The 26,413-nt window shown below is 36.7% G+C and overlaps 1 pseudogene; it reads right to left on the bottom strand.

Moving 5' to 3' along the window:
- Positions 1 to 619: 619 nt before the first annotated feature.
- Positions 620 to 18,276, bottom strand: LOC146323479 (uncharacterized; annotated as a pseudogene).
- Between the last annotated feature and the right edge of the window lie 8,137 nt (positions 18,277 to 26,413).

The following is a 26,413-nucleotide window of genomic DNA, read 5'->3' as shown; positions in this document are numbered from 1 at the left end:
GTTTGTTGCCCGAAGTCATACCTGTCTGTCGCTGTCCCCCCTGCCCCCCATAGGCTTGAGTGGTATAATTGTTTTATGGTGTATCAAGGTCTTAAGAAATTCCGACGGTATGATTTTCAATAGCATCATAAATCAGTCATCTTGCTCTTAAACCGGAGATGAACTTATAGGACTAACTATTAAAAAATAAGTAAAATACCTCTGCCCCTGTTTGGGAGTATTTTGGATTTAGTCCAATGATAAATGCAAGCCAGCTGCAGACTACTGATTGGTCAGAGTAGCATATCGTAATGAGTTGGTAAATTTAATGAGTGTGAGAAAGGGCGAGTGTCAGACTGATATAGAACTGCAACAATTAATCAATTGGTAACCGATTATTAAATTAATCATCAACTATTTTGATGAATTAACCAGTTTGAGTAATTTTTTTTAAGAAAAAAAGTCAAAATTCTCTGTTTCCAGCTTGTTAAATGTGATTTTTTTTGTTTCTTTACTCCTTGTTAAATGTGATTTTTTTGTTTCTTTACTCCTTAAGATACCAAATAAAATAGATACCACCCAAGCCTACAAGGAAAGGTGTCTTTAAAAGTCTATCGTGGTCCTGGAGGTCCATTCTGCATTACATCAGCCATGGGTGGTTCTTAAGTTCCTCCAGGGTGGATCGGGCCTCTGGTGCCTTAACCAGACAACTCTGTAGAAAGCCTTGGCAGTCTGTATGGATAAACAAGAATTGCTTTTTAAGACACTTTGTTCTGTGTGTGTTTCTGCCTGTGTTTGATTCCACTGTGGGTGTGTGTGTCTGTATGTATGTGTTCATGACTCACCTAAGGAAAGCGATTCGCTGATGTCAGGGTTCTTATAGACCATCTCAAATGTGTTATCAAAGGGTAAATAACTGTGCAATGCTCCAAACAGGGTTACACCGAGCTGCCACACAGTTGCTGGCTCAGCTCTGTACCACCCATTGGTGAACCACTCAGGGGAGGTGTATAAATAGGTCCCTATGGTACACACAACCACAAAGAGACTGCGTTTAATGGTGAGGGACAGAGGCAGAGGACAGAGACAGAAAAGACGTCGGCACAGAGAACAGGACAATAAGAAAGATGGCCTACCTTGTTCTTCAGTAAATATCTCACTGGACAGAAATTCGCCACAGCCAAAGTCGATAATCCAGATTCGTGGCACCTCACAGCCGGTTTCAATAAGAATGTTGTCCAACTTCATGTCCCCATGGAACACACCTTTGGAGTGGATCTCAATTAAAACATCTACTAACTGTCTGGCGATGTTCTGAGGGAGACAGAAAGAAACATATAGATTATGCAACATGGGGGACATGGGCACACACAGAGAAACATGGAAACACAACTTACTTTAACTTCTATCTCAGGCAGGGTGGAACATCTAGATCTGACATAGTCTATCAGGTCCGTGCAGGGGATTGGTCTCTCAAGGACGAGAATCAGTTTGGAGTCCAGGTCATACCAGTCAAGTAGGGCCACAACTGCACTGGTCTCTCCTGCTTCTGGTTTGAGTCTCAGCAGGAGTGCCACCTCCAGAGGAACATCTTTTTGTAAATGTCCATCTATATACTGAAGAGAAAAAAGAAAGAAATAATGAAACCTCCATGTGCATATATACACAGATACAAAAGTAAAAACTATTTTAACTGTTTAATTGTATGAGTTACAAGAGGAATGTGCATATACACCCTTTGTACTCAGTATAAAGAGATGATTTAAATAGAAGAGTGCACCCAGTGGGGCACAGATCTCTGCCAGGCAACAGAAAAAGAATATCTGGACAGTACCCCTTAGTAGGAATGTCCAAATCCGATGGGAAATCAGGGCCGATCACGTGATTTTCAAATGATCGGAATCGGGTGGAAATTATCGGATTTAACCTTACAAAACAACAAGCATGGCCATGTTCACGTTTTAAATTCATCCTGAGGTACAAAGAGATTGTCAAATGGAATGACGATGGCTTAGTTTTAATTTTAATAAGTTCCACAACATCAATATTCATTGTTGCACAGACGGAAACAACACTGTAAACGTCAAAATTTACGGCAGGCGGGGAATTCAGACAACATAATAGTAGTGAGCTGGTAGTTAGTAGGCTAACGCAGGGCAAACGTGTCACCTCGGGACAATGTCTGCAGTTTGTATTTTAAACTGGACAGCGAAGGCAGTGCAACAGCCACTTGTAATGTGTACAAATTTCGCGTGGTGGAAATGTGGATGTGTTCTCTTTTTTTCTTCTTATTATTAATGCATTGCTGAAGTATCGGATCGGGACTCGGTATCGGCAGATACTCAAAATCAAATCATCATTCATTAATCATCATATATTCATCGACATGGATTTGAACATGTTTTCTGAATCTCTGATGACATGTGGTCATTTTATGATTTATTACACTAAATACGTTCCATATTTCTTCTTTAACCATAGAGTCACTGAGAAAGTAAGTAAGTTTGAGTGAAGTACTCAAACCCAGTACTTGAGTCAAAGTAAAGATAGTTCTAGTTCTAGTACTTGCTTTTAAAAACACACAAGTATTCAAAAGTAGAAATTACAAAGTACATGTTCTAATATCAATACATTGCTGTCACAGTGCATTTATAGAACCTTGTAACTCTCTGAAACCATCTAATGATGCACTGATGCTTGTTGAACCACTCTGCTACACAAAGCCTATAGAAACATCTATAAAAACTTCAACAGAGTAATGCAGTCAAAAACAAAAAGGACAGCTGTTGTTTTTTCCGACATAACTGCATTAAGATCACTGCATAAAATTAGATTGAAGCCAACTGTAAGGAGTTCTCCAATTTTGTTGAATATTTAAGATTTCTTTCTGTCTTCAAGGGCAGTATATACATTAATTATGTGGTATTTTTCACTACCCCAAAAATATCCAACATTAAAAGCCCACCTGGAATTATTTCTCTTTTTCTAATTATAATAACATCTTGAGATTTAATTTTCTCTTTCTCCTGCTGTTACCAAGTTTTGTTTGAATGAAAGAGGGAGAGGGATCTCTATTTCTTTTTCGTTTGTTCATAATTTTCATTTTCTCTGGGTTTGTGTAAGATTTTACACTTATTGAGGTACGTTTTGCTCACTCTAGTCTTTTATCATAACAAATTGTAGTATAAAATGTAATCGTCATAAAGAATTTGCGCTAATTGAAGTACCTTAACGGATCTTAACTAAGCAACTTAACAAAGTTTCATTTTAACAAATGCTCAGAAAATACACATAAAGATATGGAGTTTTCAGTACAGTCCCACCTGGAGAAAAAGTAATCTGCACAAACACACACACGCAAGTGATAGCATGATCCCCTCCAGGTGTATACTTGACAGAGATAATAACATCAATACTTGTGGCATTAAGAAAAGACATAAATCACTTACCACTGATACACGGTCAACTGCGAACTGAGGCAAACATTTTATGGCCACCTACAGAACAGATACACAAACATTTGGTTAGCTTATAGTACATACATAGTGGATACATGAATCATAGATTGTGTGTGCATGTGTGTGTGTATGTGTGTGTGTCTTACAGGCAGGTTGTCTTCTTTGCGGTGGCCAGCGTAGATAATCCCAAATCCTCCTGAACCCAGAATGTCGTCTTTATCTTCCTGATACTTGTCCTCAAAGGCAGCTGCAGCAATAAAATATGAACAAACACAGTTTGAATTTCCTTGGTCACATTTCATTGATTACACTTGATTACATGGTCCAAATGTACCAAAATCATCCCACCAAGGCCAACAACCACCTTAGCTAAGCTAAGTTCTAAATAGCTGCTTGATGTAGCCTTACATTGAACAGATATGAGCACACTATCACTTGTCTTATTTAATCTCAAAGCAAGAAAGCAAATTCACATTTTAAGGGTACATGGGAGAGGTTAATCTGCAAATCCTTCTGCAAGAAAGGGATCTCTAACATGAGGTTAACGGACTTTTTCAACCCAACCCATGATCCATTCAAAACCTCACCAAATACTTTAGTTGTCTATACCTAAGCAACAAGTGCAATAAAACAGACTGATACTAATGGATACAGCAGAGGCACAGATATCCAGAAATTTGGTCCCAAGTATAGGTCAACCTTCAAAACCACTGGATCCTATACTTCCCATAATGCAACTTAGTAGCAACTTTCATTTCATTTCAGTTCAGGTTCAGTTTCATTTGACTCTGCACTTCCTAAAGGCTCACTTCTTTTGTTATTTGTCAATCAAGCGCAGTAAACAGGTCATTATTGCAAAATAGATGAGTGATCAGAACTAAGTCCATAGCAACAGTGTGTTATTCTTAACAACGGTCTGTTACTCCAGAGATTTTATAAGTTTCAACAAGTTGAATTTAAGACTTTCATGGACCTTTTTAGGATAATTATGAATGCAATTTAAGACATACTAAGATATTTCAGGATATTTTAAGGACCAAAATTCAGATTATTGGATTTTAGATGTTTTTAAGGGCTTACAGGAACCCTCTACACAGAATAGTATCACTGACCAATCAGACGTGAGTATTTAACAAAGTCGTGTTATAAGATGAACTGTACTTCTTATGAAAAGTAATCCGATCTTACCTCTGCTGTGACGAGGGAAAGAATTTGGGGATGACGAGGTACTAGGCTGGTCAACGGATGGGGCGTCAGGGGTGTTCTGGCAGCTGGGTCCTGCGTCAGAGGAAGGGAGGTCCTTGGCAGGACTGGGGGTCCTTCTGCTCCTCTTCTTCGGCTGCTCTTCATTCTCCTCATCAGTAGACGACCTCTTACTGCTGGTCTTTTTCTCCACAGTACCAGACGCAGCTTTGTCTCTGGGTCCTGGAAGGCTCTGGTATTCTGTGTGTCATTAACAAAGGTACAATTTGGGATGCATTCAAGGTACACATACACATACACACACATTCCATTAAGAATGCCTACACAGCAGTAGGTCATGGATAGTGTTGTTAACCTATGTAAGTCATATAGAAACATCAATATTAAACTGAGACTGTTTCATAACAAGTTAAAAACTCAGAACTAATGATTTTAGACAACTAATAAACTTCATTGTGTGTAAACAACTATTCTTCTAAATCAAAAAGGTTCTAAAGTTACAACCTATATCTATGAAAAATAAAACACTGGATTTTATCTATAGACATGGTTGGGAGTTTTACTTGGAAAATGTATTCCAATACAGTTATTAATTACCTTACACTTTAACTGAAACTTAGTCCAAGTATCACAGTATTACAGTAATGTAACTTCATTATTTTCCAGTACTTTACTTGAATATAAAATATGGTAAAATTGGTTGGCCTAATATAGTGTTTTAGGGCTGCAACTAATGTTTATTTTCATCATCGATTACTTGGTCAGTTATTTTCTCAAATAAATGATTAGTTATTTGGTCCATGAAATGTCAAAAAATCATGAAAGTGTTAAACACTGACGTCCCCAAATGTCTTGTTTTGTCCACAACTGAAAACATATTCAGTTTACTGTCAGAGAGGAGTAAAGAAACCAGAAAATATTCACATTTAAGAAGCTGAAACTGACTTTTTTTTTCATTAAAAAACTCAAAATGATTAATTGGTTATCAAAATAGATGCACATTAATTTAATAGTCAAGTCGATTAATAATAGATAGACTGTTGCAGCTCTAAGTGTTTTATTTTTGTTGTTAGGTTTATTAGTTTGTCCAGCTGTTCTTTCCTTTGTTGACTGATTGATTTAAAGACAAAAAATTGTGAAATTTCCTCTCAGTGAAGCATTTTTTTCCAAGAGGTCATTGTCAGCTGTGTGTGCACTGTACATGGTAGTGTATTGTTATTTATTTTGAAATTAAAATCCTACTAATAATAAAACCTTTAGTGAATGTATAAGAAATATGATCACATCTTTTTTTTATATCTGCAAGTAATGGAATAGTTACCTTTTTTGTATCCAGATTATGAAATTCTGTTACATGTAATCTATTACTCACAAAGCCTGCCTACAGAAATGATGAGATCATTAATGAAGAATTTAAATCCTTATAAGAGTCTCTATACATCAGACCCTCTTCCTTATCTGAAGATCTCTCAGACCGATATGGATTCAATGTTTTTTGAGATTTGACTGAACGTCCCTTTTAGTTTTGCTGTCACTTATTTTGACATAATGAATGTTTCTTTAGGCCTGGGTGATAGAGCTGAAAATCAATCACACATCACAACAGAGATGTTTCATACCGGTCGATAATTACTGATCATATAGATTGTGACTGACGAAATGTTGAGTGCCAAAGGGTGGAAGACGCAAAAGTGATAAATTAAGTAGAGCTGCAATGATTAACTGAATAATTGATTATTAATCAAATATTGAATTAATCAGTTTTAGTATCTTTTAAAGACAAAATAAGTCAAAAATTTCTGATCCTAGTTTCTTAAGTGTGAATATTTCCTGTTTTTTTTTTGGTTTCTGAGGATATCATCTTCTTTGATCAACAGTTTACACCATTTTTTAAAATTTTGTGGACCAAACAACTAATCTATTGATCAAGTAAATGATCGTCAGGTTATCTGACAGTGGAAAATAACAGTTACAGGAAAGACACACATCCGTGTGCTCCACATGACAAGACTGTGACAAGATGAATTGAGAAAATACTCAACAGATTAATCTGCAATGGAGATAACTGATAGCTGCAGCCCTAAAATGAAGTTTGTTTTTATTGCTGGGCGATATAGACAAAATTAAATATCACAAATTTTTTGACCAAATACCTCGATATCAGTATTTTGCAACAATATTTTAGGTATGACTATTGGTGCTTTGACCATAATAACACTAGGGTTGCAAATCTTTGTACATTTTCATAAACTGATACCTGAAAATACTAACACTTAATCAATCAGTAATCATTCAGAAAATAATTTATTCATTTTTTTCTCAATTTTATTTTATTCTCTTATTCCCGAACCCTAATTTTAAGTTTGAATGACCTGACCTGGCCATGTCAAATTAGGTGCAATAACTTTCATTTCTAGATTAATAATTTATTATCAATGAATATGTTTTAAACTTAATGCAATTAATTAATCATTAAAATCCCTAATTAATATAATGAGATTTTTGATGAATAATCATCAATAATGTGGACTTAGAGACTAAAATATACTAACCTAATGGCTAAAACAGTCTAATAAGTTCAGAAAAATTAAATCACTTTACTGTGATTCTACCTTTAACATCAGGAAATAACAACACCTAATGCCATATCATGACGTAAAAATACCCAAAATGTAACACAATATCTAGCTTCATATCACGGTACACTGTAATATCAATATATCGCCCAGCCCTACATTTCTGTATTTTCCATTTCAACTCACCTGTGTTGTCAGGTGCTGTGGTATAACTGTCATTTGATGCAGGTCTACTGAGTGCCTGGCTGAAATGCCCTTCGGGACTTTGACTTGTTCTGCTCCTCTTGCTGCATCCTTCAAGACTGTCCTCAGAGCTTCTCTTGGAGACTGTCTTTCTGCCATCTAATCCATAGGTACCAGGATCACTGTGGCGCCCTGCGAGAACACAATAAGATCATTTTATGTGCTGCTTGTGCTGAACGTAATGCACAACATTATCTACTGTTTGAACAAGCCGTCAGATTGGGGCGGCAGTGATTTTTACTCGAGTTATGCTGGAAAAATATATTTTAAATATTATTTTGTAATAGGCCAGCCTCCTAGTGATTAATTTACTTTATCTATTATTGTTACGGCCATGGCTGTTCTCACACTGCTAGCCTGACTGACATTAATCATTTCATCTGATTTTAAGGAGAATCTGACCTAGTGAAGGCATTCAGAACAACTAGACAGAAATAGAGGATCCTCTCGCTGATAGTCTTGTTTGCTTCAAGTGATATTATTATTATTATTATTATTATTATTATTATTATTATTATTATTATTATTATTATCATTATTATTATTATTATCATTATTATTATAGCAATAACAATAACATTTATGTATACAGCATTTTTCAAAATAGCAGTTACAAATTGCTTCACAGTGAATAAAGAAAGTATGATACTTCACAAAAAAACAACATAACAGTGGAATTACACAGAAATACATAGTAGTACCAGTATAAAACAACATGTAAAAAGTGCAATTTATAAAAATAGACACAGATATTCTATAATACAAACAGTGTAACAGTAAAAACATAATTAAAAGACAGATAAACCAGTCTGTAGCAGCCTACAGAAGTGTGTTTTTAAAAAGCAGCAAAGACTGAGCTGACCTGACAGTGAATTATTAAAATGCTAGTTATTAGTTAGTAGTTATGTAGTTATTCACATAGTTATTAGTTAGCTGGTTTTGAGATTGAGGCAGTTTCATAACCATTTCAAAACTTCTTGTAGCAGTTGAAAAAACAGCATTAGTAATCACTTGTCTACCAGTTAAATCATTTGGATTAACAAGTCAGAGAGATGGCAGTTTTTCCTAGGATCTTGGCTTCACGACTCACCCAGCTGTTTCCTGGAGCTCCAGTACTGAAAACTTGATGGCCACGATTTTGAATCCATGAGTCTCGATCTGTAGTGATTCATTGTTAAAATAACTAAAACCTGCAACTGTACTGGAGATATGTCTCTCTCCTGTCTTATCAAAAGCTGGTGCTTGGAATGTTGTGACCTCACAACAGTGACCTCATAATATTCCACTGTGTGTCGAGTTCTACTCATTAGAATATTAACTGACAGAATGTTAACAGAAATCTGAACCAATAAACACATTTAAACAAAAACATAAACATAATATTTGATGGTTTTATGGTGCTTAAAACAGACACAGCAGTTCAACAGTAGAATCACTCCATGTGCAAGGATGTTTCCTGACCTGTTAATTTACATCCAATGTGACTTTTCTCTGAGGTCATTTACCCTAAAGTTTTCATTATAGCAGCTACTGAAAAAAATACTCATTAGGTGGAAATTTCGCCATATTTTGTCTTTAAATCAAATCAATCAATAAACTGCACACAACAAAGGGAGGAACAAACTAATAAACCTAACAACGAACATAAAACACTGACAGCTGCAATGATTAAATTCTTTTTCATCTAATATTTATCAACTTTTAAATAAGTCTCTATTTTGCAAATTGATTAATCAATTGAGTGTTGTCCAAATTTGCTGATTTCAGCTACTTAAATGTGAATATTTTCTGGTTTCTTTACTCCTCTCTGACAGTAAACTGAATACCTTTAGTTTGTGGACAAAAACAAGACTTTTTAGGACATCATCTTGGGATTTGATCAGATTAATCCATCATCAAAATAATCATTACAGGGAAGACTTAAGATGTAGATCCATGTGTTTGGATCCATTTTTCAAGTTTGTGACTATGTATTCATGAAATATGACAATGTTCACTTTTTGCAGATTTTGGACCCTGCATTGGAGGAAGGCCCACTTTGGCAGTAATTTAGTCAGCTTTAGCGGCTGTAATAGAACTGCAGGATTGAGCCCTAAAACACAAAAGTTATCATATTAGCACTTCTGGTTTCCTTGGTTTTTTTGTTATTTTCCTGGAATACAGCCTTAGCTTTTTACCCTGTGTTGATTTTTTGACATGGAACTTTATTGTTTATCCAGATGAGAAACTTTAAGTTGACTTGTGTGGGGGTTATATAGGATCTGATGCAAAGCAGCACAGATGGACACAGTTCATTTGGCACATATCCTGCTTTCATGGATGACTTGAACAAGACAAACAGGACTCCAAGGACATGCAGGGAGACAATACAGCATGTATCAACTCCAGGCTTTTTCCAAACTTTTAATTAGGACAACCTTTTTAAGACAGGAACACAACTAATAAACAAATAAGGAAGGTAATTAGCCAATGACAGATCGAGTGCCAGTGAAGCCATCCAGCTAATGAGAGGAAGTTTGAGCGTGGGGGCAGGTCTAGGTCCTGACCACCCAATAAAAGCACAGTGTGAATTACACTGACAAACCAACAGCTGTGGAAGTCACCTTGATGAACAGGTGGAACAGATTCTTGTCGTGTGTATTTGTGTGAGTGTGTGTATGTTGTTGTGAGGTTTATAGGACTGGACTCTTCAACGCTACTGAGAAGATTTTTGTTATTTTGAGTCACTTTGCTTCCATTATTCAGTGTAACATTCAGGGTTGGGGGTGTTAGATTAAAAATGTATTCCAATATAATTACTAATTACCTGTTAAAAATTACATCAGTAACAATTAATCTGAATATTTTTGAGTTGTGGACAAAACAAGAGATTTCAGGATGTCATTTTGAGCTTTGATCCATACAGTTGAGGACAAAACTTTAAAAAGGTTTTTTCAAAATTTTCCCAAGTGTTTTTTTAACAGAGCAAGGAGTTTTCAACATAGTATTTCATAGCAATTTTCTTCAGAAAGCATAAATTATAGGGATGCACCAATTGCCCGACCAGAGACCGGAACTGGACGGTTTTCAGCATGACCGGCCCTTACCGGTGACATGCCAGTCAGCGTCACATATCCAATTCTGTGCCCGTCATTGTCACACACAAGTTCTGTATATCACACCCACCACAGCGCTAATCACAGCTACACACACTCAGACACATGCTTGCATGAAACTGGTGTCTGATTACAAGAACAGAATAAAGAGAAGACAGACGGTCTACAACGAGACAAAGTAGCTGACAATGTAGCAGAACAGCTGTAAACTTTGTAGCTCTTCAGGCTAATGTTAGCCAGCAGGAGACTGCTGTCCACAGAGGGACAGTTAAAATCTGACTTCCTGTTCTGGCTGAAGAATAAACAACCTGTGTTGATGTGTCTCCTAAAACATCATCCAGACTCGTTTAACTTCTGCATCTGTTTCTCACTGCAAAGTTTTACTGCAGCAAACTGTTGCACCACGTCTGTCTGTGGTTTGTTTACATCTGCTTTCACAGGAGATCACGTAAAAACATGTCCTGCAAAACCCCGCGAGATGATCTTGCTTTCTCTCTATTCATAATCTTAATATACAGCTATAATAAGGCCTGGCTGTAACCTGGAGGACTTTGGAGAAAATGTAAAATAGCACTTGATGAATATTTAATAGTCTGTGTTTTATTATTCATTCATTCATTCATTCATTCATTCATTCATTTTCTGTAACCGCTTATTCCCGAAGGGTCGCGGGGGGCTGGAGCCTATCCCAGCTGACATTAGGCAAGAAGGCAGGGTTCACCCTGGACAAGTCACCAGTTCATTGCAGGGCTGACACACAGAGACAGACAACCACTCACACTCACATTTATACCTACAGGCAAGCATGTCTTTGGACTGTGGGAAGCTGGAGAACCCAGAGAGAACCCAGGCAAACACGAGGAGAACATGCAAACTATGCACGGAAAGGCCCTGCCCCAGCCAGCTGGGGGATACGAACTCCTTCTTGCTGTGAGGTAGTGTTTTATTATGAACATCAAATTTATTTTTTTAAAAGAAAAGTTGAAAAAATGTTTGTGAATGCTGTCCATTATAGTTCTTATAAAGACTGGAATTGACCAAAATCGGAACTGGCAGGTCTGACCCCTTAAAAAAATCAGAATCTGCCAAGAAAATTGAAATCAGTGCATCTCTAATAAATACAATAGCAGAATTATTTCAGAAAAAAATCACCAGGGTCAATATTATTAGCCCCCTTAAAAATTGACCTTTTTATTGAGTCACAGCACAAACCACTGTTGTGCAAAAAGCATCATGCCAAAAAACAAAAGAAATCAGTTTAGACTTGAGAAAAAGAACTGTTGATGCTGACAAAGCAGGAGAAGGACACAAAGTTATCACAGCATTTCCAAGTGTCAAGAACTGGAGTGAGAAGTATAATGAAGAAATTCAAAGAAAGTCACCAGTACAGAACAAGCCTGGCAGAGGTAGGAAGCCAAAGATTTCAGAGACTCTGGAAATAAAACTAGTGAGAGATGTGTCTAAAGACCCCAGAACAACTGCAAAGACACTAGAGAATGACTTAGCCAAGTCAGGAATTGTAGTCTCAAAGAAGACAATTACTAGAACCCTGCACAGGAAGGGACTGCAAGGTTGCAGACCAAGAAAAACTCCACTTCTGCAGAAGAGACACCTTCAAGCCAAATTGAAGTATGCTAAGGACAACCTGGAGAAAGATTATGCATACTGGAGGCGTGTCCTTTGGTCAGATGACACCAAACTAGAGCACTTTGGCCATAGAGACTAGGGATGCGTGCGATTAGTCGACCATACGATTAAATGTCCCCATCCATGCCAGTCAGCACCAGAAATACTAGTCGTTTAAAATATTTATCAATATTTTATTCATGCATGATGCCAGTTATCTGTTGCCTCTAAGCCACCTGCCACTAGTTGGGGCTGCAGCACTGTCAGACGGCAGCCCCTCTCACCCAGCGTGCATGCCCTGATCGCCCTGGCAACCCCGGATGTTTATATTAGCAAAGTCAGACAGGTAAATGTAGACTGTGACAGAATAAGCTGATATATATTCACTTGACTCGAGAAATATGCCCACATTAAGCACAGACACAGACATAAACCTGCAAGCGGAACTGCTGCTGCTGCTAGCACTGCTAACGTTACCCACTCTGTGTGTCAGACTGGCAGCCAACGTTAGCTCTGGGTCCTTGTTATGTCCCGGTCTAGGGGAACCCTGGACACAACAGATAATGTGCTCCCTCCGTCTACCCACACCAAAGAAGGCCAGCAACCACGTTTACAGGTTCAAAAAAAAGGAGCAGTTTTTATTTTGCTTCAGGGGGAAACACAGGCCAAAACAATAAACAAAACAATCTAAGAAAAACCCTAAGCTTACCTAACGAAGAAAACAAAAGGGAAAAGAATGACAAAACACTAACCTGATCTCCTAACAAAAACATAAACAGGAGAAAACAGGTTCACCAAAATAAAGGCTGCTCCCCCCTACTAAACTGCCCTGCTATTTACACGTATTTACAAAAGGTTTCAAGGGTTCGAGGCTTACCCGAAAAATGCTTGGAGTGCTATCAACAAGTTACTCGAAGCTACTACAGTCATCTACTGATCTACAAAGGTTACCAAAACTGAACAACTCGTAACACCGTGCTGGCGGTTCTTTGCGGTGGGGAGGCTGGAGGAGGAGGGAGAATGCAGGCCGTCGGCGCTCATGTAGGCCTAGGGCTCCGCCCCATGACCAATCGCGCGGCAGCAATCGTCGTCATCATCATCATCCAGCGCCACCTGTTCCCAATTCACACTGGAGCAGCAACACACACACACACACACACACACACACACACACTAGGGAGAGGAGACACTATAGCAAAAGGAAAAAACAAGAACAAATTCACAAATGACCCACAGGGTCATAACAGTCCTTTACCCGCAGACACTGTGACCCACTTTGGTCTGAAAAGGTGAAGTGTTTAGTGAGTTGTCATGTTTTGTACATTAATGTATAAAGCTTGTATTGCAAAGCGCAAAGTAGCATGCATTTCAGTGGCATTTAAAGTACGATTTGGGGATTGTAGACTGTGATTAATGGCTTCAAACAGCTCTTAATACACACAGTATTTTTTTCAGACAGTGTTTAACATTCTAAAAAAAAAAAAAATCTAAATTTTAACTGCTTTCTGAGTGTTTTCTTAGTGTTAGACTAGTCGACTAGTCTAAATTAAATTTTAAATTTAATCAACAGGGAAATTAGTCGCCAGGAACAAGCCTAATAGAGACGTTGCTTATGTTTGGAGAAAGAAAGTAGAGGCATATAACCTAAAGAACACTGTCCCCACAGTGAAACACGGTGGTGGGAGCATTATGCTGTGGGGATGCTTCAGTGCACCTGGAACTGGGAATCTCGTCTATGTGGAAGGCATCATGAAGAAAGAAGGTGAAGATTTTGAAATAAAACCTCAAGCAGTCACAAGCAAAACTGAGTTTGGGTTGTCACTTTGTCTTTCAGCACTACAATGATCCAAAACGTACATCGCTCCTGGTGAAGAAGTACCTCCAGAAGACCAAAGTGAAAGTTATTGACTGGCCTGCACAAAGCCCTGACTTCAATCCCATTAAAAATCTGTGGGGTGAACTGAAGACCAAGGTCCATGCCAGAAAACAAAGACATCAAATCTGGAGGAGCTTGAGAGATTCACCAAAGAAGAACGGGCTGGGATTCCTCAGGAGACGTGTCTGAGACTTGTTGAAAACTACAGCAAATGACTGCAGGCTGTTATCCAGCAAAAAGGATACACAATTGACTATTAGCATCGGGGGACTAATAATTTTGACCCTGGTAGTTTTTGGTTTTTGTGAAATAATTTTGTTTCTGTGTGCAAAGTAAAAAAAGTAAGCATGCAAAATAAAACTAGGATGTTTGGAAAAGCTGTGTTAAAAATCCCTTGCTCTGTTTAACAGCACTTGGGAAATACTTAAAAAAAAAAAAAGAAAGAAAAAAAGAAAAAAAAAATCATGGGGGGGCTAATAATTTCATCCTCATGTGTATGTACACTGAAAGATTTGCTGTAATGATTTCTCCTGTCCATACTGGCCCGGTAGAGACCCCCTTTAAATCTGATTCCAGTGGAAGTGATGAGGGACAAAGTCCACAGTCTTTGTTCTGCACAGAGATGCATTTTAAGGTTCAGTTGAAGCCAATTTGTGGCTCATCAAATAGATATCTCCCAAATGTAGTCTTTCGCCTCTGTGCTTCCACAGACAGTTTTTCTGAATTGTGTCAGAGGGATTATAACACAAAGAGGGTATTTCATAATACATAAAAAGACAGTAACTTTCCACACTTGATTTGCCATCCCATTCATTTTAACTTTAGCTGAACTTGAGAGGTGATTTTTGCAAAGAACGAGGACAGCAGATTTTGTCTTCATCAGTTCCATTGAAATTCAGCTAGAAAGTGACCTAAGTCCTTGTCTTTCTATTTCCAGTGGGTACTGCAACTTTGTAGCATTGCAACAATAATTATTTAGGCAATATTACACGAGGGGATGTGCTTTAACGTGATTATAACTACAGCAGTGGCTCACCCTTATGAAAGGAAAATATATTTACCAATATATTACTTGAAATATATTCTAATATATTCTAATATATTATTTTTCCATTACATTTTTCAATATATTATATATCAGAAATATATGGAATAATATATTGATGATACATATATTATACAATATATTACATATTCATGTAATATATTGCAATATATTGCAGAATATACAAAAAATTGCTGCTTTCAATATATTGAAATATATTAAACCTCAATATATAATATGTGTGTTTATATATCCCAAAATATTTGCAATTTTATATTTATAAATATCCACTGTATTGTACTGTATGTAATGTATTCAGATTTATATGGGAAAATGTATTAACAATATATGTAAAGATATAGTGTCACATGTATGTTTAATATATGGTAGAATATATTTTAAATATATGTAAAATTATATGGAGACATATGAAATATATGTACAGCTACGTGTTCAATATATTGTGGAATACATTTTATATATGTAAAATTATATGGAAACAAAAACATGAAATATATGTACTGATATGTGTTCAATATATTGCGAAATATATTTTATATGTATATATATATATATATATATATATATATATATATATATAGTAAAATGTATGCACAATATATGTATACATATATGAAAACATGCACATACAATGTATGTAAATATATGGTGATATATACATTATGTACATGTAACATCTAAAATATATGAATACTTAATAAATATGCAACCTGCAATATGTGCGCAAACCTTTATACCACATATTAACACAGGCTGGGTAATCTATCAAAAGCCACCTTTATTTTCTTTTAATCAGGCACAGATACCGAACCCAACAGTGCAACATTTTTAAAGAATGCCATTGAACAGAAAATATACAAAATATAAATTATAAATTAAAGCAATTCGAATGACCAATGTCTGTTTCAAACTTTCAGCAGTGCTGTTATAAAATATAAATAAAATATCTATAAACAAAATGCACAAATAATAATGTACAAACTTTCAAAGACCTTTTGGAACTGTGGAAAAGCAAAGAAATAAATTGCCAAAAGAACAGTCCGTTATCCTGGTTAGGAGTCCATCTTGGTTCTTCACTGATTTAAACGACTTAAATCAACCATGGTTCTGCGCTTTACCTGGTGTCTTAGCTCACAGATTCTACTGTTGATAGATTTTCTGACATCAGCCTCCTTGGCCGTCGGAAATTGGTTTACAACAGCATCTGTGGAACAGAACAACAATGATGATTAGGCTACTCTCCTCCTCCTCACTCCTCCTGCTGCCCCTCTGGTTCGCGAAAACCGACCCCCTTCCCCCGCCTGGCTAGAGATGCAATCAAAACTGGAAAAAACTTGCTCTGATATGGGGGTAGAATTGTCTCAAAAAAATGTATATATATCCAAATGAAATGTACAAATATTCATACATTTATAAATATACAAATACAAATATACAAATATAAAAACATGACATACAAATAAATAAATGTATTTGTATAAATAAACGTATATTTGTAAATGTATTGTGGTTGAAGTTGAAGTTGGTGTTTCTGGTTCTTCCATCTCCAAACAAACTAACAAAAGCAGCTGAAGTGTCAATGCAGGCAGGCAGCAGCAGGGTTTTTATATTTGTATATTTGTATTTGTATATTTAATTAATCTTCTTGAGACAATTTTACCCCCATACTCTGAAAACTATTTATCTTGTAAAGCTTGAATTTTCCTTGGGTCGAGAACCTGCCGACGCTCAGCAGAGGGATCCAGCTTGCTGACCCCTCCTTTCAGGTTGGACTTGAGGAGGACATCCTCACTGAAGAGCCCTATCAGTAGTACCCGTGCCATCCCATTGGGGGTGGTACAAGCTTTTGCAGTCTCCCAACAATGTGACGAGACAGTGACGGTTCCATCATTCCCGATTTTCACCTTATGTAAACAAAAAAATAAGAGCATAAGCAAAGAAATAAACAAAGATTATTGCCACAAGCAACAGAATGCCAAAAAAGCTTAAGTTTTAATGTTTGTTCAAAATTTACCAATTAATAAATACTTACTTGTGAAGGTCTGCGAGGTGTGCAAAGTGACATTTCACCTGGGCTTTTACTCTCAGCATCAGGGTCAACATCTTTGGAGGGGCGACCGTCAACATCTTTGTTGGTGGTGTAGATGGAGACAAGCTTTCTCACGTCCACCAACAACGCTGGAATTTCTAAGAAAAAAAGTGCTACAAGATTATACAGACAGCAACCATAGAAGCCATAGAATATGTGTCTGAAAACCACATCTCCAGTTTTCAAATATTAACCCCATTTAGAGGTTAACTTGTCCAAGAAGCTACAAATCAATTGACTTATCATTGAAATAAACACATCGAAACAGGAACAAGTTTTCCTGCTTATGACAAATATGTTTCTTCAAGGGTCATCCTTGACCACTGACATTTTCAAAACACACTTTTTTGGACTTGCTTTCCCCTCCTAATTTTAATTCTTGGTCTTTTTAATTCCAGTGATTTTTGCTCATTAAGTTCTTAGTCTTTTAAATAGTTATTTCTTAATAAAGTTGTTTGTTTCTTTGAATTCCTTTTGTACAGCGCTATATAAATCTCAGGTATTATCATTTTTTAAATTCTTCAAACATGCTCTGAAAATGCATGTGGCCAACCGATCTGACCACATAGGTGGGCAGCGAATGCTTTGCAGATTTAGAAAACATCTTTAGAATCACCTTCAGGTCTAAATGGATTAATACCATTTGATAGAGAGTAATATTTGATGATGTAATACTCAATACTTGCCTTTAACTACCATGTTCCGCAGTTTGATGTTTTCTTTCTGTAAGGCCTTGATCTGGCTCTGCAGGTCTCTGGTAAAGTTGTTGTTTCCCTGGCTTAACAATTCTGCTGGATCAGAGCTGAACTGACTGTCCTCTGACAGTAGTTCCTCCTCCGCCTGTCTTTGTGCAGCAAACTTGGCTTTTTTCTATAGGGCAAAGATGTTCATTTTTAATATTTAATCATGGATAATACAATACACAAATGATCCCTAATGTGATATCAATATCTGCTGTTTAATTACCTGTTTTGGATTTCCAGAGCCAGAGGCTTTGTTGCCAGTACTGGTATCTTCATCACCAAAGTCCAGGCGTTTTGCTTTTCTCACCCTCTTGCCCGACATGTTATCTGGATAGAGTTCCCACTCAGCAGCTCTGAGTGTAGCCTCTTTTTCTACATTCATGTAGAAGGATAGATTTTCTGAATGCCAAAAATCAACACCATTACAGTGAATAATAAATACTACCAAATAAATAAAAAATAACTGTGTCCCATGGGACACTGAATTTTTGTCACGTAACAAGACTGACTATAAGCTTATGCATTGTAATAATTTAGTTCTTGGTTTAAAGATCTTGTAAAGCAACAGTAAATGTGTGTTCTGAGTTTGTCATACCACAGAAACGTGTTTTTAACCACCAAATTTGAACTATTAAAAGAGTTTATCAAATTAAGTCTCAAAATCCTGAAAAAATGAGCAGTTTTCTATGCTCTGAAACAAGGGTGTGCCCGCTCTGCTGTATCAGTGTCAAATATGACCTGAAAACAATATGAAACTGTGTCAGGTTGTTGGAACTGAAGTGAGTGTCAGGTTGTTGGAACTGAAGTGGGCTGAAGTGAACTGCTGGACTGAGAGAGTCACTGAAGATACATTTGTGACTGACCGTTGGGAGGAAGAGACAATACCATTCGTTTGTTGGGTTTATGGGGCTTATATAGTGTTGGAGGACCATGGCTCCAGCACATCACCGAGCCATGTTTCAGGTCTGCCCAAAAAATCCTGAACAGAGAAATCGTTAACAACAGTTTAACGTTCTAACTCTACAAATTAGCACTACATAGTTCTCAGTGTTTTCATGTTTTCAGCAACTGTTTTCTAACATGTATAACATGTTTAGAAGTAAAAGTGATGCAGCTAATATTAGCTAGCTATGTCTAATCAAACAAGCTAGTTCACTAGCTAGGTTATCAGAGCTACCTAACAAGCTAAAAGCTAGCAAACATTAGCCTGACAGGAACAGATGTCCAATACTGATGAATTGCATGAAAGTAATAACTGAAAGCAGTGTATCTAGTCACCTATGTATCACATGGGATCTCCAATGGCTCAGAGGTCAGACAGCCAGATCCAACTTTGCTGTAGGGCTGGGCACTATGACAAAATTTTCATATCATGTTTTTTTTTTTTTAAATCATATCGGTTTCACGGTATTTGACGGTATTTTTTTTTTTTTTTCATGCAACAGTGTTCTTACCCACATTTTCTTCTACTGAGAACAGAATTACTGCAGGTGATTGTCTTTAAACAGCCCATTTTACTGTCATAAGGATTGTATCATGTTTTTTTCATGTCCACACACAGGTAAAAGCATGACCCCTTCAAAGTATGGTTACCATCACATGGACGACTATACAATTAAACATCCCCACCCACGCTAGTCGGCACCAGAAATACTAGTCGTTTAAAATATTTAAAAATGAAATATTTGTCAATATTTCATTCATGCATGATGCCAGTTATCTGTTGCCACACGGTACTAGTCGGGGCTGCGGCTCTGTCAGACGGCAGCCTCTCTCACCCAGCGCCGAGAACCGATCGCCGTGGCAACACTAGATGTTTACATCAGCGAAGTCAGACAGATGAATGTAGACTGTGACAGAATAAGCTGATATGTATTCCCTCAACTGGAGAAACATGCCCACATTAAGCACATACACAGACATAAACCTGCAGGCAGAGATGCTGCTGCTGCTGCTACTACTAGCTGCTAAAGTTAGCCACACTGTGTGTCAGGCTGGAAGCTAACGTTAGCTCTGGGTCCTTTACCTGCAGACACTGTGACCCTCTTCAGTCTGAAAAAGTGAAGCGGAAGCGTGTAAGGTTTGTATTGCACAGCGTGAAGTAGCGCGCATTTCAGCGGCATTTCAAGTACAATTTGGTGATTGTAGACTGTGACTAACACCTTCAAATTGCTCTTAATACACAGAGTATTTTTTTTCGGACAGTGTTTAACATTATAAATTAATAAATTCTGCCTTGTGTTTTCTTAGTGACTATTCTAAATTAAATTTTGCGTTTAATCAACAGAGAAAGTAGTTGCCAGGAACATCTCTATTACACACACACACACCTGTGGTGTTGGTGTGCAGCAGTGAAATGGGTCCCCGCTGAAAAACTTTCCTGCCGTGCACGTTCCGGACGTTGTTTGGGCTATTCACCAGTATGGCGGTATATGAAAAATTCATATCATAACGAAAATAAAGACCGGTTTTCGGTACGAACCGGTATACCGCCCAGCTCTACTTTGCTGGCAGCAGCTGAGCCTGAGGTCACAACGCTTGTGGTCTGTGAAGATGACGGCTCAGTTTTAAAGCTCTGGATTTAACCTAGTAGATTTTCTCAGTGATTTCTTGTGTTTTGCCCTTCCCTGTTTCCTGGGGCTTGTTAACGTAATTACAGTGCATCTGGTGAGAGAACAACTAGCAATAGAAAAGGCTCGGTTGAAACAGGAATGGCTGAAATTCAAATTCATGCAGGAACATCAACCAAGACAGAAAGCTAGAGGGTGTGACAATTTTAATTTCCAATGTATTGTTAAAAGCTGAAATAAAACGTTTGTGGTGGGCATTGCATTGCACAGGTTAATGAATCAATTTATTCTTCACTGGTTGAAACAGACACATTTTCTCCCCTCTGTCATATGAACATGATTAATATGTGTCTCTGATCTAAAGCAGCAGTCCTCACCTCTTTGGGGCTGCAAAACATTGCACTGTCTATAAATGGAACACCAGTCACACATACAAAGAAGGGACAAAATGTGGTGTGATTATATATCGACGCGAGGAGCCAAAGGGGCGTGTGAGTATTGTATATCAAATAAAGCTCTTGTTGAATTTTTTTTCAGTGCCTAAGGACACAACTGAAATGATGACCAGCAGGTTGTAATTAATAGAAAACTGAAAGACAAGACAGTAAACATGGAGTTTTGGTCGGTACCAAAAGGATGCAAGTGAGTTTGCACTTTTTCAGCACTTAAAAAAGCAGTGTGGGTAGATAATTTAACAACACTTGATTCAAAACGGCTGAGAGGAACGCAGGGGCAAACATTAAAAATAAAAATAAATATTTAACAGCAGTTAAGTTAAGCAGTTAAGTTAGTGGAAAATGAGCCAGATAAAATAGATAATCTTTGTATCAACTTTGAGCTAAAAGATAAATTCTTTCATACTTTTCTCTCATGTGATTAGCATGCTAACAGCTTGGACTAGCAAGGAACATGATCACATTATTTTCATTAGTCAATCAAGTCTAATTATATAGCCTGGTAATTACAACTTTACATAAATATTAAATGGATGAAAACAGCTTAGATAGAAAGTTTAAACTGTGAGATGACATAAAGCATTTTTTTTATCTTATTTGACATTTTATTTCATAATCCTACCTTTTTATCTCAAAATTTTAACTTTTTGTAACATAATTATGACTTTTTATCTCATATCGACTTATCTCATAATGTCAACATTTTATCCCATCATTTCTATTTTTTATCTCATAATGTTGACTTTTAATCCCATATTTCCAAAGGTAATGTTTCAATGAACATTTATTAATGTACTTGTGACATTTCAGGCACGGCCCCCTCAGACGTGAAGCAAATTCAGAGACACATCTTACAAGATAAAACACAGCTCTTGTCTGCCATCATGCTTCTTATGAGCCACATTATACTTCCTCTCTACCTCTGTCTGCTCATTTCTGACATTTATCAGCAGATAGTGTTTCAGATGGTATCCTGAATCCCCGTAAAACCATCCAACACCCTCACTTAACAAAGTGTTGATGTCACTGAAAACATGGTAACACAAAAAGCATTTGGCTCTGCAAGTGAAGACTTTGGAGTTCATGCAGCTGTAACCCAATCCTGGGTATAAACGTTTTCTCTAGGCTCAGGAGAATCTAAGTATGAGTGTAAAAACCATAACATGACTCAAATGAGTTATGACTTATTTGCAGGTTTGTAAGTTTGTATATGAATAACACTAACAATAACAATATACATTAAATTTACATGAATATGAAAAAAAAACAATTGCACCCTTTAAAATAAAAATTCAAGTTCAAGTATTTCCAAGTTAGTATCTGTTGACCATGGAGGTAAATCAGTCAAAGTCAAGTTCAAGCTCAAATCAGGTAGAGACCTGGGGGCTGTACTACGAAGCAAGCTCAACACAGCCAGGCTTTCTTTGCATGATCTGGATCGACAAAGTCTAAAACCTCAATCAGAGATTACGGGTATCACGATGGTGGTTATCAACTCACTTTGTTAATCCAGGCTTTCGTCTTCAGACGCTCACATAAAAAGGGGCGTTTGTTGCATCATTTGACTCTTCTTCCACATGAAATGAAGCGATCGCGAGCCACTTACTTAAGTCAAAATCATGAAGTTGTTATAATTACGAGCTGTGGAAAACATACAAATACATTACGGCAAAAAGCAACAGTGTTGCTGCAAATAAAGCAGGAGAAGAAGAATGATGTCAGAAAATTACTGATGGACTAAATGTGGTCTTAATGCTGCGGTTTATTCTAACATGAAAACTGCACATTAAACAATAAAACTCCATACAGCAGATTTAAACATGACGAAGTCTGTCTGACACTGTCCTATGATGACAGAGACGTGGACATCACTGAAGTTTTTGACCAAACCAACGTAAAATGAGTGTAACTGATTTAAGACTGTCTGTGATAAATGATGATAAATGTTCTAATCAGTGATCTGAGCTGCAATATCACCAAGACAAAAGAGATGACAGTAAAAAGTATCCAAAGTCTCTGTAGTTGTTTCATCATTATTTTAGTGTGTGGATTATATACCATGTAAATGTAAAGTGTTAATATGATCTGGAGCAAACGGGAAAAATGACTCTGCATCACCAAACGGAGGTTACCATCATGACAGCGCGATGTATACCGTTTGTGCTGCTGTTTCATTTTCACATTATATGGATTCGTTCGGTGATATTACGAACATATAGCTCAGCAATTTTTCATTGTTAACCTCCTCCCTCAGTTTAAAAGCTATATCACTCATAAACAATCTTGTTAGGACAATAATTTGTTAAAGAACGGCGCTTTTTACAGACGATTTAATCATAAACTCTGAACATAACCTGCTCCCGACCAGGCTATGCGTTTAGTATAAGTTACCATGGTGATTGAGCCAGGTTAAAAGAGAGCCACATTCGTGACACTGAAAATCCTGGCTTTAGACTCAACATAGCTCGCTAACACATTAATCTCGCTTCGTAGTTACACTCCTCTGACCTATCAGAGTCAGCTGAGTCAGAGTGCACTCTCAGTATAGTGTCCAAGTTGGTATCAGTCCAGGTGACTGACACGATCCTACCATAGATAGTTCATCTGGCTGTTGCAGTGGAAATGCAGATCCGGTTCCTGGGAATCAAGGTGGGAGGCTCGCAGTCTACTGGGATCATTGTATACACCTCATTGGATCGTCTCACGTACTGGATCTTCACACTCAAATAAAGTCCTGACCTGCATTTACAAAGAGGATTATAGTCTCTGTTCTGCTTTTATTTATACTTCATCTTATGTTTCTCTTGTGTTGTACACAAAACATCAGACTGCATCACCTTGACCAACATCAAGGTCTGTACTAACTAGGTATGCTCTAGTTCAACTTTAGCGCTCTGAAACAATATTAGAATTACTTTGTTTTAACAAAATACACTTATATACTTATACAGCATATATTAACACAGTACAAATATCACACATGAAAACTAAGAATTAAACTGTTTCAGCTCAACCAGTATTGAGTAAACGCACAACCAGTATTTGAGTAAACACACAATAAACATTATTATTTATTTTTATTATTTTACACAGTAAACATTAAACCTATAAACTCACTTTCTCAGTGAAAGGATTTTTTTCTGTGAAAACAGCACTTGTTTCACCAATTAAATAAATACAAAAGCTTGATAAGTGCTTAGCAGCAATAAGAAAGCTAAAGATCTTGGCTTAATATTTTCTTCTCAAACATGCTGCTCAGAAACCACTTAGCTTAATTATCTCTCACAACATGAGCAGTTACTGATAAAGGACTCCATACTAAACGAAATTTGTCTTTTTCCTTGTTAGTAATATGATGAATATTACTGTGAAATACATCTTATGCATTAAAAAATTGTTCCCTTTAAATACTTGAAATGCACAAATAATTGTAAAATCATGCTGTAATGAGTCTTATATGGAGATAACTTTGCGGCTAACACACCTCAAACCAGTAAAATGAGGATTAAATTAGTTTACCAAGGCCTGTAAGGTTCAACTAATTAAAGAGAAAAATGGCACTTCTGCAGGAAACTCTTTCACTCTCATCTGACAGCTGCTTCACTTAAGCTAAGTAACTGTCTGGCCCGGTTTTTATTATATTTTTTGTTAAACTCGACGGTGTTGCACGGAGGAACTTGCAGCTCAACATGGCGTCTCTCTCTGCGTCTCGCGGATGCCGGCTCCTTGCTGCACGCCTGTGGTTAGTTCGAGTGACGGTGGAAAATTGGAAAAAATACTATTCTTACTAAATTATCACAAGTATAGCATTTAGTAACCAATAAAAACATGAACTTAAAACTTAACATGGCTTCATGAATGAAATGTATGAATGAACTGCATGACAATAAAGAACCTATTGCAAATAACTATACCTAACTTCATGTTCTATACAATCTTCACACTTTTAACTACCCAACTACACTTTAAACTCTGTCATTAACTTACATCATTATTAATCATATCATTATGTAAATTGTTACACACCCACATTATATCATGTATTCTTTTAATACACGTGCTCCAATGGAAAAAACAGAAAATGCTCATACCTTTCACCTTGTTTAAACTTTATAATAATCCATTAATAAACTACCATTTACTGTTACTGAATGTCATTTGCTTCGTTTAAAGTTCTTTCAAATCTTAATACTAGAAGGTGGTCATTTTCACTTTTTTCAATTTTATATGTACAATAACTTTGTTAAATTATGAAAAAAAATGCTGCTGGTATCTGTGTCTGTATTTTCATTTAAAATGTCATTTATATCATTTACACTAAAGGTAAAGAAAATGTGATAATTTTTAAAATCTATTTCAGTCATAGATAGACATGGAAATTGCCACTGTTATGATTTTAAAGATCCATCTTGGTTGCTTAGCAACAATCAGTGTCTCTGTCAATAAAACTTAACAAGCGGTCACGATTTCCAATTTCCCAACATTAAAATACAAACAATTTATTATTTGGGCTCAATTAAAAATGAAATAGGGGAGACCAGAGACGGTTGTAACACTTTTTGTCTCAGCACCTGTAACTCACTGAATTTTTGTGTTAAAGCTCTCAAATGTTGAAACAATGTACACTGACTTATTACAAATAGCAATGCTTCCTTCTTTTTTGTGTTTTATTTTTGTACTTGTTTCCAGCCCTTTTCCATAGGCTATGATTATTTTTTGTGATGGTTCTAGGTGAATCAGATCAGTGATGGTTATTATCCTACAGAAGAATCCTGCTGTGAATATATGCAATCATTACAGTTTACTACACGCAATGGTGTGTTGATAAATATATAATAAAATTTTGAAAAAGATAAACTAACAGACTAACATTTTTACTGCCATTTTTTGTCTTAATCTTATCTTTAATAAATGTATTTAGGCTGAGTGAGCAGATTATCTCATTGTTTTTACAATGAGAAATCAATGCAGGACATTTCAGCCTGTTATCATAAATGAGACAAAAAGTGCATTTAGGCAGAACTAACAAGTTCTAGTTTTTTCCACTTACCAGTAAAGCAATAACAATCCCTTGGGATCACAACAATTAACAAGAATTCAACCAACCAATCATGAATTCTGCACGACCTTGAAATTTTGTCCAATTCCTGCAACTTTTCCAAAAATTCGACCAATCATTTGCAAGTTCTACCAATCATAGCAGTCCCCCGCACAAATGCCAAATAAGTGCATTTCAGTGAACCGACTTAACATTTTATTCTATCATTTTTCTCTCTTTTTTTTGTCATGGGTACTGATAAGAACTCAAGGTTTGTCATTGAGATGTTGCTACCCCCCAGATGTACTTCTTCATTTACAAATAAATCAGATTTGGTGAAAAAAATGCAACACATTAATTTAAAAGCTGCAGATACAAATCTTAAATTTGCAGAAT

This window comes from Lutjanus erythropterus, chromosome 7 (assembly GCF_056507025.1).
Source record: "Lutjanus erythropterus isolate fLutEry1 chromosome 7, fLutEry1.hap2, whole genome shotgun sequence".
Taxonomy (NCBI): Eukaryota; Metazoa; Chordata; class Actinopteri; order Lutjaniformes; family Lutjanidae; genus Lutjanus; species Lutjanus erythropterus.
This window is presented reverse-complemented; position numbering and strand designations above follow the sequence as displayed.